This window comes from Ornithodoros turicata, chromosome 4, assembly GCF_037126465.1.
Source record: "Ornithodoros turicata isolate Travis chromosome 4, ASM3712646v1, whole genome shotgun sequence".
Lineage (NCBI taxonomy): Eukaryota > Metazoa > Arthropoda > Arachnida > Ixodida > Argasidae > Ornithodoros > Ornithodoros turicata.
Genome location: NC_088204.1, coordinates 48,263,067 through 48,284,580, shown reverse-complemented (window position 1 = coordinate 48,284,580; position 21,514 = coordinate 48,263,067). Strand labels below are relative to the sequence as shown.

The following is a 21,514-nucleotide window of genomic DNA, read 5'->3' as shown; positions in this document are numbered from 1 at the left end:
GTCCCACAATCCTCTGGCGAGTACGTCGCCAGTTAGAATTTTTTGTCACGTTAGGTGGAACACCCTGTATACACAGTCGTCGGTAAATACGTAGCCTGTACGTTACTGTCGGAGACCGTGTGGTCCGCAGCGACGGGAAGCGGAACTCTTCAAAAATTATGCATTAGCGCCATGGAGGGCGTCGTTGCAGACACTGCTATATTTCGGGAGTAAGAGTCGGGTCACATGCTCTCTTTGCTACCAAACTTTTATTGCACCCTATAACAGCAGACCTCGTTCGGGACTCGGGAGGCGTCCTCGCGCCCCCCCCCCTTTTTTTTGTTTTGTGTGTATTTTTTATCGGATGAAACACAGTCTTCGAAATAATATCGGACACTCGAACCCATGTTCTAAGCCCATAAAAGCGCGGTGAGGGAATCACATGCTCCGAGGGATATTGCCAAAGAAATAGCTCTTAATAAATACAAATCTTAAACATAGTAAAAAAGCAATTTGTAAATTCTAATAATACTTTTAATAAAGAGTCATTTTAGTTGTTTTAGTTACTTTCGTTTTCTGTGTCTTATTTGTGTAAATACCGTGCGTATATAACGATGAGTGAAACTTTTACTTTCAAATTTTGTAACTGTGTTTGAGTGTTGGTTTACAATAAGACAGAAGCAATTCTTCTAACGACTTCTAACGACTCCCGGTTTAACTGTAGAATACTAGCCATGAGTATGCAGTCTGCTTTGTTGTCTGCGTGATGTAGTGACCGCAAATTCTGAGCGAAAATCAGGGCTTGAACAGAGAAGGCCCTGCTTTGAACCACAAGGCTTGCAACGAATTACTCCACAATCCCTGAATCTACGGTACACAAGTTACCAGAAGCCTGCGGGAACTTTTAAGCGCACACTTCACGTTGCGGTCAGAGCGGGTGTGCAAGAGCGCGAGGAAAGAACGACGATCACGTGACCCTTCCAGTCACGTGACCGCCGCGCCAGGGGAAGGCCGTCATGTCCTCAGGCGCCCGCCAGAAATTGACCCCCCTCCCCCCAATCCCGCCCCACCCTACCCACTTGCGCCGCGCCACGCCACGCCGAGCTCAGGGCGATACACAACAGCTTTACAGAGAACACCATAGATGGCGACAATGATGCCGCCGTTGCACAGTCAGCGGGTTGGATAAATTGTGGAACGAGTAACGAATTCGAGGGAAGTGTCACGTAAGTCAAGTGAGCTGGTGAACAAATTTTTTGTCGTTCGTGATGGAGATCATCCAGTTGACATGACTGAGCCGTTCAGTCTGAACGGAGTATTGACGAGCGACGACAATCACCAGCGGGAAAGCCGCCGGCAGTCGAAGCAGAAGTGGCCCAGGCTTTCTTCTTTGGAAAGTGCGCGCGTCCACATTATTCCACCGAGTGGTTTGACGAGACGGAACTTCTGTGGAACGCCCATCCTCTTTACCTATGGTAACCCTGGACGCCGCGTGGGTTTGTTCGTGTCCCGTAGCTTGTGTTCTGTGCGCAATAAAGTTTGTGTTCTTGGGACTATTTTACCTTGTATCATGTGGACGATGCACCGTTGCAGGATATAACGACGTCTGCGGTAAGTCCCTCAGCGTAATTAAGGAGCTTCATGTTGGAAGTCAGCAGCCACCCATTTATAAACTTGGCATTGACACACAATTCTAGTGTGATCGCTTGCTGATAGCAAGTTGTATTAGGAATGGGTGCGTTCAAGGAACAGCGTGTTCGCGAAGATACTTTGGCATGTGGAAGAAATTATCATTGATGGGGTGCCGGTGAAAATATCGCGTGCGGCGCGAAATGTTCGAATGTGTGTAGTTCAAGTAAACGGTTTTGCTAGTAATCTCGACATATGGACACATAATTCGAGGAATTTTCTCAGGATACTCACCTCGGGAGACGTTAGTATCCCGTCGGGCAGGGATCTCAAACTCAAATCGAGTCACGAGCCGTATTCACCTTAGACCACATCATGGAGGGCCGCACAGAAAAGGGATGACTGTAATTAATTACCATAAGATATCCTAGTATATACACCATATACGCAAAAAATAGGAGCGGTGTATTTATTGTGGAGCCGGACGGCGTGTGCAGAATACATTACTGAAAGCTCCACTTGACACACCACGAGAAATAAATAAGCTGTCTTTCCAAATCGAACACTGAAAATATGAAAAATACCTAGTTCTTCACATACGATTGCAACAAAGTTCAGGTGCGCAGAAATTATCTCTGATTTAGATACCGTGTTGTTACGTTTGCTCACAGTCTCAACTTGGAAAAAGAAATAGAAAAATCACAGAGAAGACAAGTTGACATTATTGACAATGGTTGGCTTCGGTTTGCTACTTCAATATGACTGCAAAAAAATCAAAACACCGTGACTTATACGTAACTGTCCCATCTCTATTTTTAGTGTCACTGTTACCATTACCACGTTATATTAAATTTTCATCCAACACTATTACACTTAGTGTAACAATTGGATCACTGATAATAATAATGGTACCGTGATGTTACACGTTTACCTGCGCAGTGTGGCGACATGTTGCACGAGCTGCAGGGTAGGACTGCGGATAATTTCGACCACCTGGGGTTCTTTTGACGTGCGCCGGAAATCTCCGACACACGGTGCTGGAAGCAATGTTTACCTCACCCCACATTGCTACCGCCCTCGGCCGGAATCGAACCAGCGATCTTGAGTTTAAGTGAGTGATCTATAGTTCACCAAAGTGCACGCCAAGTCCAGGTTGCTGTCCGCAACTGATGTTCATAGCCGCAAGAAGTGCTCGCACGCGTATGTTCTCCCAAACATGGACAGGGGCAGCGCTACGCAGGGCAACGGTAAAAACAATACCTGAAAATCTAACTTTCTTTTTAGAGGGTAACTTCGTTCTTTATGTGGTCAAGAGCCCTCGGGTCACAGAATCGGTCACCGCGGCCTCCATGCGGGCCGCGTGTTTGAGACCCCTGCCGTAGGGGGTGGATCTGCTGGCGTTTCGGAATATCTTTACCTTTCTGACAGGTGTTTTGTGGGGTTTTGAAAGACCTTTGGGGGGTAAAAGGGTGAGGGGGTACTGGTAAAATCCCTGGATGGTTCCATTCCAGGATGAAACAATCCCAACTGTGTAAACTTACAGAAGGAAAGGTTTACGACCCGCTTATGCCAAACTATACAAACAACACCTGTGCAGTATTTTGACCAGGGGCGAACCTCGGCAGGGTGTCCGGTTGTCCTGATCCCCTCAATTTTTGTCGACACCATATGTGCTTGAATTCATCTTAGGTAGTGCGCGTAGCATGCGGTCCTAGACCGGACTCGCACGCTCCTAGGAAAAATCCGCCCTCTGTTTTAATTATTGGTACGCTACAAAGCGGAATTATTTTCGTGCTTGACTAATGATAATATTGTACTGATAATATTTACCTTTCCTGAGACAGCTGGCAATGTAGAGTCATATGTGTTAGGGCATAACATTAAATACAATGATTTCGGATAAGGGCCATTCCGAGAGAAGAAAGAGCAACAGTCATTTGTTCTGTTTCCTTGTGATACTGTTAGCATCAGTTATTATCCCGAGCGGATTTACCGAATAGTGCTTATGGGAACATGAGAGAACTGATGTTCTGAGGCTGGCTAACCTTTTCAGTGACTTCCATCTTTCATCGTGCTTATGGGGAATGTTATGTGAGACGATGGCTGTATTAGAAGCCCGCTTCAGCTGGGGAAACCAAGACACCACAGCCTCCTTACACATGTAACTTTGCAATACTTCCCTTTGTACCAGGTCTGGTAAGCGCAGTAGATTGCCATCGTGAAAAAATTTACGAAAGAAATGCCACGAGGTCATAGAGGTCACAGAGAGGTAACGGGCGTATTTTTTTACAGAAATATTTCTGGTATCAGCCTTTCAATTTCGTTTCTGGCTATGGAACTGTTGTTGTGGGGCTACGAGTATACAGCTGTGTCAGTCGCATGTTCAGTAAAGAAAAATTTCGCTTCGAAATTTCGCATGAATTTTGTACATTTCCAGGGATTAAAATAATTCTGTAGAAACGTGTCTTGATCCTGTGTCCCGCTGAAATTCGGAGTCCGGAAACTCCGAATAACTGAAACGGTAACCACAGAACCTTCTTCCAAGGTCGCAACCACAGGCTAACGCTATCAGTAGTAAACGATGCTAAAATGAAAAATCGTAGGCTAGCGGCCTCGTGCAATATCGAGGGGTCTTTGAGTTGCATTTGAGTGTGAATGTTAAAAAAAAAAAGAGTTGAATTCGTCACCCGACGAAATCGGCTACTCTGAACCTCTACGTGAACCTCTGAGTGAGTAAACCCCACGGAAAGGAAAACGAAAAATGGGGTGTTGTCTCTTTGCGTCTGTATCCGCGGACTGGGTCGAGCGGCATCCGGTAGATTGCGCTTCCTCGCTACCGTGTCTTAGTGCAGGCTAATGCACTCATCTTCCACGCCGAGACTGGGAGATCACCCGGGTTTGAATCCGGGTGTTCCTACTGCAGAGGCATCCCAGCAGTGACAGGATGGTAAATGTTTGCCATACAGCATGCATGTCTGAATATCACCTGTAATAGAAACAGGCAAGAGCGTGTAACAAAGCTCTGTAGATTATGGCTAACATTGATGGTACACATATAAGAGACAAGACAGAGACACACCACAATATAAAGGGTGTTTCATTGAAGTTGAACCCTACCTTTAAACAAAAAGAAAAAGGAAAGAAATTAAGAAGAATACGGCGCATCGCACTGGAATGAGGCCGTCTGCATAATGTTACCAGCCTTACAAGATATTCAGCATATTTTTGTTTCCTAATTAAAATTAATTCTCTAACTTTTTAATTAGATAAAAGTGTTTAATAGTGAAGTTGTGGACGCTGACGTGAGGGAGTTTCATGGGCCCTAGCAATGAAACTCCCCATTCATCATCTTAAAATAAAGTTGTTTTTGTTGTTTCCCATGTCCAAAGAAGTGCGCGACTTCGAAAAATACCACGTGACCTTTCTCCATTGCGATGCCATTGGTGTTCGTCACCTCGTGTCAGTGTTTACAACTTCACTATTGAACACTTTTACCTAATTCTAATAACTAAAAAGGTAAAGAATTAATTTTAATTAATTAATTAGTAAACAAAAATATGCTGTATATCTCACAAGGCTGGTAACATCATGCAGACGGTCTCGTTCCAGTGCGATGCGCCGTTTTTCTTAAAGGTAGGGTTCAACTTTAGTGAAACACCCTGTATAAGTACAAAACGGTGCAATGTTATTTCTTCTGCAGGTGTGAATACATTATCTACAGGGTGTTTCACGAAAATCCCCCGGCTGAATAATTCGTGAACAGGTGGCGCCATCGAAGAAATTTCTTTTTGGTAAAGATCCTTGGGACATCGGCTATGAACTGAGTAGTGAGCGGCTCATTTGCATACGCTCACTAATTAAATAAACATCTTGACTTTTAAATTTTACTTCGCACGCTTACGGAACCTCTGTTTTACGCATCGGGACCTTCAGCGAAGAACATTGCAAGAAAAAAACAACGTCGACACTTAGTGATTTTTCCGAGTAATTAATCGGTTTCGGTTTACATATTTCTTGCGCGGAGCAGTGCACCAATGCGCTCTTTGGATCAGCTATCCGGCTGTCAATTTAGTGTTCATCCATCTGGTTCATGCACGGGGACGACGGAATATTCGGAACAGCCGCAAGAGATAATTTAATATTCCTTATCAAAGCGATTGGTCAACAGCCCTGGCGGTTCTGTCGTTCCGTAGGTGAGATAGCGTGCTCTTATCATGGATGATGACGAATGATTGCCGTCGGAGTTGACAGGCAGACCTCTCCCGTCTTCCTCTACGCAACTCCACTCCACTCCACATGACGAATGCGCCGCGAGTGCTGTGAGCTAGTGGGATACACTCTTAAAAATTAACTACACCACATAGCACGCTCGTAGCCAACCATCATCCCGAAGGACAACGTTCTCGCCCAATTTGTTGAAAACGGGATGCGGAGCCTGTAGAGAAGAAGGAACACCAAGGCGTCTCCTGCGGTCATTGCGGCTGTTCCTTATCTTCCGTCACCCCCGTGTGTCAACCAGGCGGATGAACACGAAATTGACAGCCGGATATCTGATCCAAAGAGCACATTGGTGAACTGCTCCGCGCAAGAAATATGTAAACCGAAACCAATTAATTACTCGAAAAAATCACTAAGTGTCGACGCAGTTTTTTTTCTTGCAATATTTTTCGCTGAAGGTCCTGATGCGTAAAACAAAGGTTCCGTAAGCGTGCGAAGTAAAATTTAAAAGTTAGGATGTTTATTTAATTAGTGAGCGTATGCAAATGAGACGCTCACTATTCAGTTCATAGCTGATGTCCCAAGGATCTTTACCAAAAAGAAATTTCTTCGATGGCGCCACCTGTTCACGAATTATTCAGCCGGGGGATTTTCGTGAAACACCCTGTATATGTAGCACTTATTATTGTTATTGTGAAAAACATACTCGATCTACTCTGCCGTTAGCTTTTCCGTCCTCTCTTCTTGCAGTCCATGTCCAATGAATAATCACAGTCCACGTGAAGCCGGACGTGACGCGCACATACAAAAACACCACACCTAGTGATTTATCCAGACTCCCACATCCCCCCCCCCCAAATCTCGGAGACGCCCCCCTACAATTTTGTGGGATTACGCAATATTTCGTCAAGGAGCATGAAAATACATGGGCGTAGCCTGCGATTTGTGACGTCACAGCACAGCATTTGTGACGTCACAGCACCCGGTCCCCCTATGCGGATTCAGGGACGAAATCCCCCAGGGACGAAACTGTGGGTAAACCACTGACACGAACGACCAGTCGTCACATATGCCTCGAGTGCATCGCTTATATTTTCTCATGCTTCTGCTCGTGTAGAGGTTGGGAAGCAAGAAAACACGACATAATATAGCCGGGAACACATTGTCGAAGCTGCCTACATTTGTGCGCGTTTTTAATATTGAAAAGTAGGACGGAACGCTAACTTACCAACCTGTTAGAAGTTCAACGGCTTCAGTTGCAAACAGCCTCTAATGCCGATAGCGCTCGGTCTTGCGTGTGTGACAGCGAGAGGGCAAAGTTTCGTTTTCAAGCTCGAGTGAAGGATGTGAAAACGTCTCTATTCCGATGCTCCAGCGAATTATTTGCGTGATACTGTTTTTTGGAAAAACTTGAAGCCTTGTCGCGTCTACGTGCGAAGAAGTGACGGTTCCGGGACATTTCATCTAGCGCCGTTTCATCGAACGCCGATTCATCGAACGCCGTTTCATCGAATCGGTGACCGCAGTTTCATAGAATCGCTTTTTATTTCCTCCGAAACATTTTATTTGTTACAGTTGCATTCGAGTTACCTCCTAAAAACTAAATCGAAGCAAGTTTCCCCTGTTCGCAAAGAAAACGCCATTAGTCACTATCATGAAGCAGGTTCTCCGTTCATAAGCTTATCCGCTCAGATAATGACAATAATGTAAAAGTAATGCAAGTGTTATGACCCCGATAGGAAGAATGTGCAACTAAATGAAAGCAAGATATGCAAAGAGCGTGGACCTGATCTAACTGAGGTGTTTTTGCCCCCAATAGACGGATTATCTCTGATGAATAGAAGGATTAGCCATTGTGTAGGGTACACCACTAGAGGGCGCTACGAGCGACGCTTCACCACTGGGGCCGCTGCTGTCGCATTCCGCAGATGACGTCATTGCTCCTTCAGGGAGCATGGTGAGAGATAGCGGGAGGCATGGGATGGCGATGCGAAATAGAGCGCCCTTGTGCAAGGCTGGGGTGGCGCTGCGAGCGATATGACAGCAGCTCTCGGCGGCGGCTCTCCACGGCGTTGTTATGGACTCGTGACCGCGATACGCGGCGTCGGCGGCAAAGGGTTTTGGGTCCAGCGTTGTGTACCAGTCTTCGAGCGAGTTTATATTAATCTCACTCCGTTTATTATTCAACAGATGGTTGTTGTTTGAGAGCTCGATTGCTATGCTGTGAGATTGATGTGTACGGCAAGCACACGACAATATAAATAAATTAACATAAACAAAAGGACGTGCACGATAAATTACGCCACATTATTCTTCCGGTGTTGCTACACTTTGGGCCCAGCGTTGTGTACCAGTCTATGAACGAGTTTATATTAATCTCACTCCGTTTATTGTTCAACTAATGGTTGTTGTTTGAGAGCTCAATTGCTATGCTGTGAGATTGGGGTCTACGGCACGCATACGGCATACGACGATATAAATAAATTAATATAAACAAAAGGACGTGCACGATAAATTACGCCACATTATTATGGCTTCCCGTGTTGCTACACTTTGCATTATAAACGCACTTTCGCACAAAGCACAGACAGCCGTGTGCATCCTGTCGTGCATATGTTCAGACAAGAGTGGAGGAAAGTTGCCCCCACTCTTAATTTTATATATTTACTTTATATATTTATTGCTTTATATATTTATTCACTTCATTCTCACATACTAGTTTAAATTTAACTAGCGGTTAGTAATACTACAGTATAAGCAATTTAGGACACTACAGTGCTGTAAGATATATTGTAAGCACCTTATGGTTATGGCAAAAGGGCAAGGGTGCAGGCCAGCTGGTACATGGTGAAAAAATTTGGAACCCGAGAAAGGGACAGAGGAGGGACCCTCGTCCCTCCTCTGTCCCTTTCTCGGGTTCCAATTTTTTTCACCTTATGGTTGCAGAATCACTGGGTGGATATCAGTAAAATTTTAGTGCCTTCCTTTCTGTGGTGGTCACTGTCACTAATAGGGATTCAGTTAAGCGTTGTGGCAATTCCAATGTAAACAGTCATCTGCTATATTGGAAAGTGAGTGATTATAGTCAAAAAAGTCTCAATAAACATGATACCTTCTACAATACCATCTGTGATTCCTAAATGTCAGTATGACAAGGTATGAAGAAATGTTAACAGAGTGCATGTTATCCATAGCAAGTTCTTTCACATCCCCCATGTACACGCACTCAGAAAAAAAAAACAAAAAAACGGGTCTTGGGTTTGCCTCTGGTAACATAATTTAACTACACAACTGCAGATATGTGCAATCAAACACATTTGCAAGGAAAGCATGACGATTATTGCAGTTGCAACAGTCATGTCAGTAGGTCATGCACACCTTGGTATTTTTGAAATTTTTCAAACATAAGGCAGATGACATGTCAAGAGGTTGCAAATCTCTGTTCCATCTTGCACATTTGTCATGCTCATCTAGGTATTTTTGAAATTTCTTAAACATCTCCACATCTTTTATATTCAACGTGCTGGACAACTAGTGTGCAACACCAGATATCGACTCTAAATCTGAGCCAGTATGGGGTCATGGACACACCGGTGTAACATGAGCAACAATAAGGCAAATGACATGTCAACAAGTTGCAAACCGCTGTTCCATGTTGCACATTTGGCATGCTCATCTAGGTATTTTTGCAACTTGTTGATATGTCATCTGCCTTATTGTTGCCCATGTTACACTGGTGTGTCCATGACCCCATACTGGCTCAGATTTAGACTCGATATCTGGTGTTGCACACTAGTTGTCCAGCACGTTGAATATAAAAGATGTGGAGATGTTTAAGAAATTTCAAAAATACCTAGATGAGCATGACAAATGTGCAAGATGGAACAGACATTTGCAACCTCTTGACATGTCATCTGCCTTATGTTTGAAAAATTTCAAAAATACCAAGGTGTGCATGACCTACTGACATGACTGTTGCAACTGCAATAATCGTCATGCTTTCCTTGCAAATGTGTTTGATTGCACATATCTGCAGTTGTGTAGTTAAATTATGTTACCAGAGGCAAACCCAAGACCCGTTTTTTTGTTTTTTTTTTCTGAGTGCGTGTACATGGGGGATGTGAAAGAACTTGCTATGGATAACATGCACTCTGTTAACATTTCTTCATACCTTGTCATACTGACATTTAGGAATCACAGATGGTATTGCAGAAGGTATCATGTTTATTGAGACTTTTTTGACTATAATCACTCACTTTCCAATATAGCAGATGACTGTTTACAATGGAATTGCCACAACGCATAACTGAATCCCTATCAGTGACAGTGACCATCACAGAAAGGAAGGCACTAAAATTTTACTGATATCCACCCAGTGATTCTGCAACCATAAGGTGCTTACAATATATCTTACAGCACTGTAGTGTCCTAAATTGCTTATACTGCAGTATTACTAACCGCTAATTCAATTTAAACTAGTATGTGAGAATGATATAATGAAGTGAATAAATATATAAAGCAAATAGGAACAACTTTCCTCCTCTCTTGTCTGAACATATGCACCACACCAAAATAATGTTGCGTCTGTAATATATAACGTAATAATATAATAGTATAATAATATAACGTAAGTCTGGAGCCTTCTAATATACGCGCTCGAGTCGCAAAAGCGTTATTAGGCAATTAAAAGGAAAGTATCTAAGTCTATATGCACGACGGGATGCACACGGCTGTTTGTGAACGGACTGGTTCGCGAAAGTGCGTTTATAATGTAAAGTGTAGCAACACGGGAAGAATAATGCGGCGTAATTTATCGTGCACGTCCTTTTGTTTATATTAATTTATTTATATTGTCGTATGCTTGCCGTACACACCAATCTCACAGCATAGCAACTGAGCTCTCAAACAACAACCATCTGTTGAACAAGAAACGGAGTGAGATTAATATAAACTCGCTCGAAGACTGGTACACAACGCTGGACCCAAAACCCTTTGTCGCCGACGCCGCGTATCGCGGTCACGAGGCCATAACAACGCCGTGGAGAGCCGCCGCCGAGAGCGGCTGTCATATCTCTCGCAGCGCCACCCCAGCCTTGCACAAGGGCGCTCTATTTCGCATCGCCATCCCATGCCTCCCGCTATCTCTCACCATGCTCCCCGAAGGAGCAATGACGTCATCCGCGGAATGCGACAGCAGCGGCCCCCAGTGGTGAAGCGTCGCTCGTAGCGCCCTCTAGTGGTGTACCCTACACAATAGCTAATCCTTCTATTCGTCGGAGATAATCCGTCTATTGGGGGCTGCATTGGAAACAACACCCACAAACACGGTCTCAAACTCAGCTCACGTACATTGACAAGTACATTGCGTGAGAAATTAGCAAGCGAAGATCGGAAGAAGAATGCGGAAAGAGTGAAAGCGCATTGTACTCATTACCAGACCTCAAACGTCCGCGTAACCTTGAAACCGATTATCTCCCCACAATGAACATGACAGTCGCCGGCAGGTGGGTCCATGGCGATGTTTTCCGCTCAAAAATGGCGGACTCGAGGGCTGGGCATGGGCATACGCGTTGTCGGAAATGGTCCATTGGTGCACTTACGTCGCGAGACAATTGTGATCTGAACGATGCCATAGCTCGCGTGGCTCAGTGGTTAGCGCGCTGGTCATGTAATGTTCCCGGTTCATGTACCCGGGTTCGAATCCAGGTGCCGGCTGTGCTGTCTGGGGTTTTCCCTGGGTTTTCCTCAGGCGCTTTCAGACATATGTCCGCACAGTTCCTTTAGAAGTCGGCCCAGGATGCATATTCCCGCAGGCCGTCAGTCGTGACGTTTCCCGCCTCTGTGAGGCCGACAACGGCGAGAACTTTCATCACCACAGTGTACTAAATTCGCCTACCTGAGGTAGAGTGTGGCTGACAAAACGTCTAAGAGAAAATGTGGCCGATGGACAGATAATATAATCAACACAGAACGCCGTCTACTCCATAGCGGCTAAAGCTACATATATGCTAAAGCAAACGACTAAACATAAGGGAAAACGAGCAGTAGAAATAAACTGAATATATGTTAGAGAACCAACGATACACCCAGTTCGCTTGAACTAGAGGTGCAGGAAGGACGCTTCGCGCTGCACGGCGTCGCAGTCAGGCACTGGCGCCATCGCATGGTTCTGTAGCGTTCGCTACAGTTCCACAGTATAAAGTCTGCGTTGTGAAGCGTACACTAGAAGTAGTTTTGTCACGTGTTACAACGAGTCTGTTTTTGCATGTTCTTGCCTATTTAGGTCTTTTTGAGGGCCTAAGTACCTGTCTGTTTTCGTGGTTTTAGCGCGTAAATTTCCGAGTTCTACTTATAAGAGGAAGTAACGTTGTTCTTGAATGTCTAAAACGGTAGGCAAACAGAAAGGAGTTGAAAACCAATCATATAAAGCACCAATCCAGTCATCTTCCAGACCGAAGATTGAAGAACTACAGGAGCGAGAATGTTTAGAGCATTTTGGATGGAGTTCCGAAAAAAAAAAAGTCAGGGAAAAGTTGGTTCCGGAAAAATTGCTCCCTGGTTGCGTGGCGGAAAAAATGGTCCCGCGCGGTTCTGTGCGCCCAAAAATACAGGAGCGTCGTTGTGGACATCTGATGAACCGGATCATAGTCAATCAAGTGCTATCATTCGCCCTCCTAATTTGTTCGAAATTGGAAGACATGCTGTTATGCTGCACGCCATTTAATGAGGAACATAAAAGTGGTTCCATTTGCTGCACCGCTTGTATTGTACAAATTGCGTCTGTTCTTTCTGTTCCTCTCTTTATTTTGCGGAGTATATATAGACAACGCGACAAGATCAGGAAGCAATTCTGCAATGTCTGCTACATTCTGCTAAAAGTGCCAAAAAAACAAGAAAAAAAAACAAGTAAGAGTCGTCTTTCTTCTGAACGAACATTCAAATCGCAGTTCTTTCTTATTCTCACTGATCAGGCCATATCTTCTGTTTTGTCGACCAACTCGCGGAGTGGCAAAAGTTGTTTGGATTTCTGTAAATGCTAACAGCTTCGAACAGTGTCAAAGAGAACTTGAACTGGAGAATCGCAGCAAAAATTTTGAAGTAAAAGTGGTAGGCATTGATGCCAACGAACTCATAATGGAATATCGTTTTGTGTCATTGAGAAAAGAGAGGACGCCAAACAAACAGACCCCAAACAATTTTGAACGTACACATACAAGAAAGCGTCCAGGAGATATATCTGAATCCTTGCATTTGCGTCAGCATTCTATTTTCTGACCACACCAGTTCCTGTCGCTGATGCTGAAAGAAGCTTCAGCACAATGAAACTGATCGATCAAGAATATCCTGCGCTCAACCACAAGGGATGTCAGGCCTTCTGAGTTTGTATAGTCAACACATAGATTATCGTATCTCTAGACTATGACGCATTGATTAACCAACTTGCGAAGAACAAGGCCCGAATTAAGGGTTTTGCGTAAATGTTCACTATAGGCCCATGTATATGCATAATTTGAACCCTACATAAATATCGTACTCCAGCTTCTGTATTGCAAGTGAGTGAGCCCGCACATATGTTCGGAGGGGGCGACGTTCTTTGTTGCTACAGCCCTGGCTGAAGGTTGGGGTTTAAATACAGGCGCATTTTTCATCATTTCCCGTACCCTGAAGAATAGATTTTTTCAAAAAAAATTGGAGATGGTCAGGTTCCTTGCTTGGTCGAAATTCGCTGGAATTAGCCAAATGTGAACCGCGGCATTGCCAAGGCTGTCACGTCCTTTTCCTCGTATTTGTTTTCAATTATTGCAGCGTAAACGGAGCGCAACGAACGCCGAATTCACCTGTGCCTGCGATTCCTACGGCCGGGGAGCGCGCCGAGGCAGGAAAAAGGTGCAGTGCGCAGCGCGGGCGAGGCGAATCGAGGAAAAAAGCGGGCTCATGGGGGAGAGTGACGCTACTTTCCAATAGTATCTGGGGGCTTTAGCGTACCCCTCCTCCACAGTGCACTTCGATCTCATCGGTTTCATTCATGCTGTACATCCACCCTTTTTTTTTCTATTTTGGCTATAGTCGTGACGATGCCCACTCGCGTGTGGCCAACAACGGCAAGCAAGTTGCGACATTACTCGCCCTTACATACAGGGTCGGATTTAAGGGGGCGTTAGAGCGACCGCCCCCCCCCCCCCCCAGATGAGCAGAGGTCAAGATGACAAGTCATGCATGTCCTTCATAGGAACGAAATTTTTCTGTGTCTTCCGAAATTTGGCATAATTATCCTTTCTGTGCATGGATTGAAGTCACACAGCCGACTGAGGGTTATTTTTCTTCAACTTTTTATTCGTTTTCCTTATAAGGAATACAAGAAACATAATAAATGATGTTTTCTTGTATTCATTATCATCATGATCATCCCACATTCACTGTCTTCCTAGAAATCAAGTAGCCCAATCTCGCTATACCACTACGAACGTCCGCGAAGCGTGCCTTTCCCGCACTTCATTTCAACAACAACAATTATTTTCCGACGAAGAAGTAGGGAGGTTTTCCACTTCAACAAGTTTGTTTACCAACTAGTCAATTGACACTCATTGTGTTTGGCGAAATATTTATTTAGTGCTGATCGGAAGCGCTCGCAACAGCGCTGCAGGACAGCGCGTGCGCCTCGTAGCCAACTAAAGCACACGGTGGCAAATATTCCCGATCTTATTCGCTCATTGCCAACTATCATTGGCTCGTGATGGCAGCCTCCAGAAAAGGAGAGGGGAGTGGTATAAGAGGGGCAGGAAAGCATTTCTTTCCCTAAGCATTTCTTTTCTAAAGGCGGGAAACAGGCCGCCAAACATTTCACAAATAAAGGTACCACATGAAAGAACGCAGGTCATAATACCCAAATATACATTTCGTGCGGCTCATGCTAGCTCAGTGACCCATATAAATGCTTTCAAACATAATTAACCAGCGCGCCTCTCTCCACCACGCATACGTCGCATGGCTACGTAGCCTTGTGCTGTTCAATCGGAGAGCCAAGCTCCGAACATGACGTTTCAAATTACCAGCCAATAAACAAGCTTCATTATCACCTGTGAGGCGGAGTGCCCCGTTTGTTTGCGTGGAAGTCCATTTTGCGCTCCGTGCTTCCGAAATTCAGCGTCATGACATCTCCATCATCTCCATTCGAACCCGGGTACCTTCCAGTCACGACACGACATGACCAGCAGGCTAACCACTGTCAACGTCACGTAGATACAGAAAACCTGCTTATTGCCTCCTCTCCCCCTTCGCTACGTGGACATATAGAGGGTGTTTCACTTAAGAGTGACTTCTAATTATTAAAAAAAAAAGAGTGTACTTGAGATAAAAATTAGAAACCTTCTGCGTCATACTTGTGAAGGTTTTTGCCGCCCAAACAGGTGGTTTCGATCAGTGTACCTCATTAATTTCTCTAATTAGCTTAATTGAACTAAAAAAATTCCAAAGGAAAGGTGACGTTTCTTTGCGCTAATTAGAAAGCACATGACCACAACACCCCATTTCAGTCACAATTACAGGATCTTTCACGATCTTTCCACAAAAATTTGACACCCGAAAACGCGTAAAAACTGTCCGAAAAACCGTCGCTCATCAAGGCGGGCTCGTTCAAGTTGCCCGGACTAAAGTATGGGGAGGAGGAAAGGACAACACAGGAAAAAGCACAGAACATCGGATGTCGGTGATTATCGGTAACTGATGGCTGCGAATAGATAAGCTTGCGAAGACAAAATGCGTGATCGGGCCGGCCCCCGCCAGCTCCGGTGGCGCAGCGGTAACGCGTGCGCTTGGAGACTGGGAGGTCCGCGGTTCGAATCCGCGGGCCGGCTGTGCCGTCTGGGGTTTTTCCTGGGTTTCCCTCAGATGTGTAATAGGCGTATGCCGGCACAGTTCCCCTGAAGTCGGCCCATGGACGCAGCTATCCTCCCCCCGAGCGGATTCCGCTCGGTCTTCCACTTGACCCTTTCCTCTCCTCCTCTCCACCACCTTTCCCTTCCCGAGAAATATGCCGCCTAATCAGGCAGGCAGACCTCACGGGTTGCTTCCAACGACACTCCGCCGCCCTCCCTTTGTTTTTTCTGTTTTTCTCAGGCTGTCTCCACGCGCAGTGGGAGTGTCTTCGGGCCCAGAGCCGTGTATGCCAAAGGGAGTCTGGCCATTAATGGAACATGCCTATACCTGGAGCTCCACCCACTTTTTGAGCTCTCTGGCCAATCACGAGCCAAAATACAGTTCGCTATTAACCCCAGGCTATCCAAGCTATATATTACCTGTATTAACTGGGTGCAGACATTTTCGGGAAACTGGATTGGATTAGATTGAATAGGATATTCCCTGACGACCTAGCAACATAATGGATTTTGCGTCCACTTTTAACGGCGCCATCTGGATGGTGAGGGGCACGCCGGGAAGACGCAGAATAGCAGAAGGCAGAAGTAGCAGAAGCAGAGGTGCTTGCTAGCAGAACTGATTGGCCGGCAGAACAGCTAGACAGACTGCCGGTATTATACGTATTTTAACTATGAAATATAACTAGACTGAACCAAGAACGGGCAAAGGTGTGTATATGAATAAAAGTATGTCATAAAAGGAAAATTTTTGGCCATTGGTAGCGTTTTTCTCGCTATTTGCCTGTGATCGCTGTCGTTACTAGGCCTAACAAGGACGACGAAACATATTATTTTCAGGTAAACATCGACACTGGAGCCTAATTTAAAGGTGATTTGCAAGATAATTGCAACAGAATGTACACTTACGGAATAAAATTGACGTAATTTGCGAAAAAAAAATTGTCATGAAATCCTCGCTTTGCCGTTCCAAGCTACGCCGCCATTTTCGGGAAAATTTTGGTATCATGGCGGCCCGCATAGAAAACAGCAGCCAATGAAAAACGCTCAATTTGATTGACAGGTCGAGCCCCTTGTTTAGGCTCCTCCTAATGGCCAGACTCCCTTTGGCATACACGGCACTGTTCGGGCCTTGCCGATAGCGCCGCCACTGATGAAATCCGAAAACGGGCTTGCAGAGATGGCAAGTTTTCGGGTGTCGAATTTTTGTGGAAAGATCGTGAAAGATCCTGTAATGGTGTTGTGGCCATGGGTTTTCTAATTAGCGCGAAAAAGTTACCTTTCCTTGAGAATTTTTTGAGTTTAATTAAGCTAATTAGACGAATTAATGAGGTACACTACTGAGGTATTTATACCAATATTTATACTAATAAACACTATTTTTACTAACTATCTCTACCAAGTGTTCAGTATATCGCACCTGATGAAGGGCGGACTCCGTCCGAAAGCTTGTTCTTTCGTAAAATAAATTATTTAAATGTTTCAATCTCTCTAAATACTTATCTTTTCCCACTTATATAGTACGCGTGGACGTTCAACCACCACTCGCAGACGACGGTGGTTCGTCTTTAGGGCCACGACCGGTGAAAGCACGTTCATGATTGGCTGCTGCCGTTGAAAACACGATCCTGATTGCTGGTGGTGGTGGTGGTGGTGGTGATAGGGCTTGCCGTTGTCGGCCTCACGTATGTGGGCAACGTCACGACTCACGCCCTGGGGGAATGAGCGTCCTGGGCCGACTTCTAAGGGAACTGTGCCGACATATGTCTGAAAGCGTCTGAGGAAAACCCAGGAAAAACCCCAGACAGCACAGCCGGCCCTGACTGCTGCTCCTGATTGCTGACTATTAGTTGTTACGTCACGTCGACGAGTAAGCAGGCTTTCTCTATCTAGGTTGTGTTGCCATGTACTGTGCCACGCGAGCGGTGCCGCGATGCCGCGTGGCTCAAACTAAAGTACGGCAGCCCAGTCGTCGGAACCATTCGAAGATGACGAAGATCCCATCGCGCACCTACCTAAGATTCCGGAACTGTAGCGCCGGATATTCATTCGCGCTCGAGGTGTGTTGCGTGCTACTGCACGGAAAACGTAGTGCGCGTGTGATATCTAAATTGAACGCACTACTTTTCCAGTTTGAGGTTGTAACTGCTCAGATTTTGTATAGAATAAGACTCACATTCATTTAGTCCATTTTCGCAAGTGAAATAAATCATACGTGGAACCTTTGATCGTAATTGGGGAGAAAAGGGCCACGTCAAAATGAAGAAAAGTTAGAGCGCAGGGCGGAGCTAAAAAGCGAGAGAGTGCAGTGGTTATTTCATCCGTATGGCAAGCGCCTTTTGGTTTTCAGCTCTAGTATTTACAAGGAGTTTTCACTGTTTAAGTTGCAATAATATAACGCAGAGAAATGCGCACCTTGTACACCTGTTTACGGCCTCTTTAACTTTCGTTGTTGTACAGGTACTATGCGTTATCCACCGTCATTTTACGTGCGTAACTTCGGTCGACATGATCCCCTAACGCGTTCCCAGATGATGACGCACATCACGTGACGTGTTCTCTACTTCCTACATGGCATTCAAGCGTGACATTACCTCCTGTGTATCATACTGTATCATAATTTAGTGCGTTCTGGGTACCTGTATTATATACACTCTGAAAAAAAAAAAAAAAAAAGAGGAGTCGTACCGACTCCTTTACGGGGGTAAAACGTCCTAACTCCGGGGTGCAAAATAACACCCCTTTTGAAGAGTATCTGCAACTCCAGGAACTATTGAGTAAAGTTTACTCCTATGGTACAGAGTAAACGTTACTCCCATACAGCTCCCTATTTACTCCAGCAATATCGGGTGTAAAAGTAACTCCGTTCATGAGGCTAGCGTAACTCCATTGGGGAGTTCTTGTTATGCTACATAAGGCATAAAAGTTATGCCCTTCACCTGGAGTGTACATTACTCCAGTCGTCTCCTCACCTTGAAGATCATGCAAATAAGTGTTGCAAAACAGTATCTCTAAATAATAAACATTTATTGTGTCTCTGATACAAATTGGTAAGAACAGAAAAAGGAATCTTTCAGTGCTTAATATGATCCTATGAAAACAACTGGTAAGATGCCACAGGTACAAGTACATTCTTGCATTATAAGGTTGCCCCACACCCAATGCAACTATCACCTGGCATATACTTTCAACTCCTACAAACAGGAAACAAACAGTTATTCGAAGTTCATCTGTCACTATACATAAACATATCAGTGCACAGGAATTTGGCATATCGGCACCCACTTTTCTGCCTTTTCATGACAAAGCAGGGGGAGACGCGCCTTTTGAAGTGCATCTGGCTGAGGCATAAAGTGCAGTGCATGTACTTTAGATTTTTCTTTTTTTCTTGGCAGAAGGGTAGTTGCCTTATATGTGAAACTGCTGTCATGAATTCACAATTTGAAGCTATAAGATATACCTTGCCTAAAATAGATGCGTGTATACACTTCCCAATATATCTATTATAAAACACCTGTAATAAGATGAGCACTTACACAAGTGAAAAGGTCAGATGTACCTCCTTCAGCTGATGAGCAAGGGCATGAATTACTCATGCTGGGTAATAATCTGCAACATAAATATAGATAATGGAGTCCCAGCAGTAGCGATATGTTACGTTATCATAAGTCAAATACTTTCATAACTAAAAATTTCTTGTGCCAAACAAACTATGCTAGGAAAATGAATGGTTTGAATCATGTCTGTGCGTGCAAAAAGTGATTGGTGTTATGTCGGCTACTTATTCTCTTGTTCATCAATAATATTCTCATTTATGAGCTGATCATTACTCTAACTAGTCCCTTTCTCTTCCTTGGAATGTGCATCCATCCTTTGTGGAGGTGGAGCAGCACTTTCTTTTCTCTGTCTGTCCAATGTGCCGTGCAAACGACTCGTAAATCTGAAACAGTAACAACAGCATTAGAACTCAACACAGATGCAGTGGCGGATCCGGGGGGAGGGACGGTTGGGCGATCGCCCCCCCCCCCGCTCAAAACAGTAGGTTCAGCAGCGGTGTCTCCCACTCCCCTACCCACTTAGGGGCTTGGACAAATAAACCGCCCCCTCCCCAAACAACAACAACGAAAGCGACATGGACTAGATCCGCCCCTGCACTGACACCACTTGTCGTCGGCAGGATACACGTGAATGATAATACAGAACGGCGGTAATATCTACCCCACTGAAACTTACCAGTGCAGGGTACCTCCTTACCACAACCTGCACAGTTGGCTTCTCATTCCAGAGCCATGCCGAGTGATGCCTTTAGGTAACTTGCCACCTTCGTTATCTGCAGTGCGTTCCATCAAAGCCAGACTATTCTGCAATGCTGTTAACATTAATTAACAAAGTGTCCTATCCAGAATACGATTTCACTTATCGTCAATTTGAAGTTCCCGTTCGTCAAAGAAGTTAGACTTCTTAGGATACAAAGGTCGACTTACGAAAAGAAACTCTCTTGGAGAATCATAACTGTGAACAGCTACCACATTGTGATAATTGTAAGCAGTATCCACAACTGAACGGACCTTCCCTTCGAAGCAATGTCCTACACGTGTACATAACGCAGGACGCATTCTTACCTGAAGTACATACAGGACGACACTCAGCTACATGATTTGTAGTTGTGGCATTCATTGCACTTCAGCACGCCGACGTTCTTCTTCGAAGATAATCTTATTCGACTTTGAGAACATTGTTAATAGATACAGTTACATGTTCCCGCACGACAACGGCCAACCGCTAAACGACCGCGATGTCAGGGTTGCTAGACTACGCAATGAAAAGAACGAAAACGGTCCAAGAATATGCAGACGCCTCGCGCTCAACTCCTACCACGGAGTAAAGCGCTGGTTGAATGGAGTTATTAGAGCATGAAAACATAGAAACGCAGAAACAGGGAGTTGCAATGGTGTTTGGTGAGAGTTAAACTGCATGAAGGGGTGTAAAATTGCTTAATACTCTCGTTCGACTCCTTTTTTTCTCAGAGTGTAGTTTAGTGCATTCTGGTTACATGTATAACAGCCTAGCGCACTGTGGTTACCTGTATTCGCTATCCATTCTTTATTCTCTATCTATTCTCTATTGATTATCTATTTTATTATCTTCTACTTACTGATTGTGATGATGATGATTATTAGTATTTTTATGGCGCAGCAGCAACAAAGACTAACTGATTGTTATCTGTACTGTCACGAATTCATTCAATTTCATTAGTTCACTCAATGTCTGTTTGCGAGTACTCATTATGATGCATCGTGTTACTGTGTTATACGTATTTGTGCGCGTGTTGCATGTATCTGCGGTATTTGCCACTATATGGTAATTGCTACTTCTCTGCCTCTCTTTATGTGCACCAACACCAGGGCTGTTCTTGGGCACGAATGAATCAATAAATCAATAAATCTTACGGCTCTGTCTTGGATCATTTCAATTTGGTCGATAATGTACTTTTGATGAGGGTTCCAGATGTTGGAGGCATATTCCAAACAAGGTCGGACAAGCGCTGTATATGCTAAACGTTTAATCTCTGTCGATGCTAAGTAAATAGGTCGTCTAAGAAAACCTAACTTAGAGTTGGCCTTGACTGTAATATAATTTATGTGAACCTTCCACGAAAGATCACTAGTAAATGTAACTCTCAAATATTTAAAGGAAGCAGTTTTCTCGATAAGGTCACCATCTATAGTACAACTATTTGTTGCTAGGTTTTTCTTTGTTGTAAATGAGACGTGTTTGGTTTTAGATATGTTAATTTCCATTTTCCAATCCGCACA

At 44.6% G+C, this 21,514-nt stretch overlaps 1 protein-coding gene across 1 annotated transcript in view; it reads left to right on the top strand.

Moving 5' to 3' along the window:
* Positions 1-1,178: 1,178 nt before the first annotated feature.
* LOC135391500 (ankyrin repeat and fibronectin type-III domain-containing protein 1-like) overlaps positions 1,179-21,514 on the top strand; it is an 865,331-nt gene continuing 844,995 nt past the window's right edge. The window contains exon 1 of the mRNA XM_064621768.1: positions 1,179-1,590. The gene's annotated coding sequence lies outside the window, so the exon portion shown is untranslated. The remainder of the gene's footprint in view (positions 1,591-21,514) is intronic.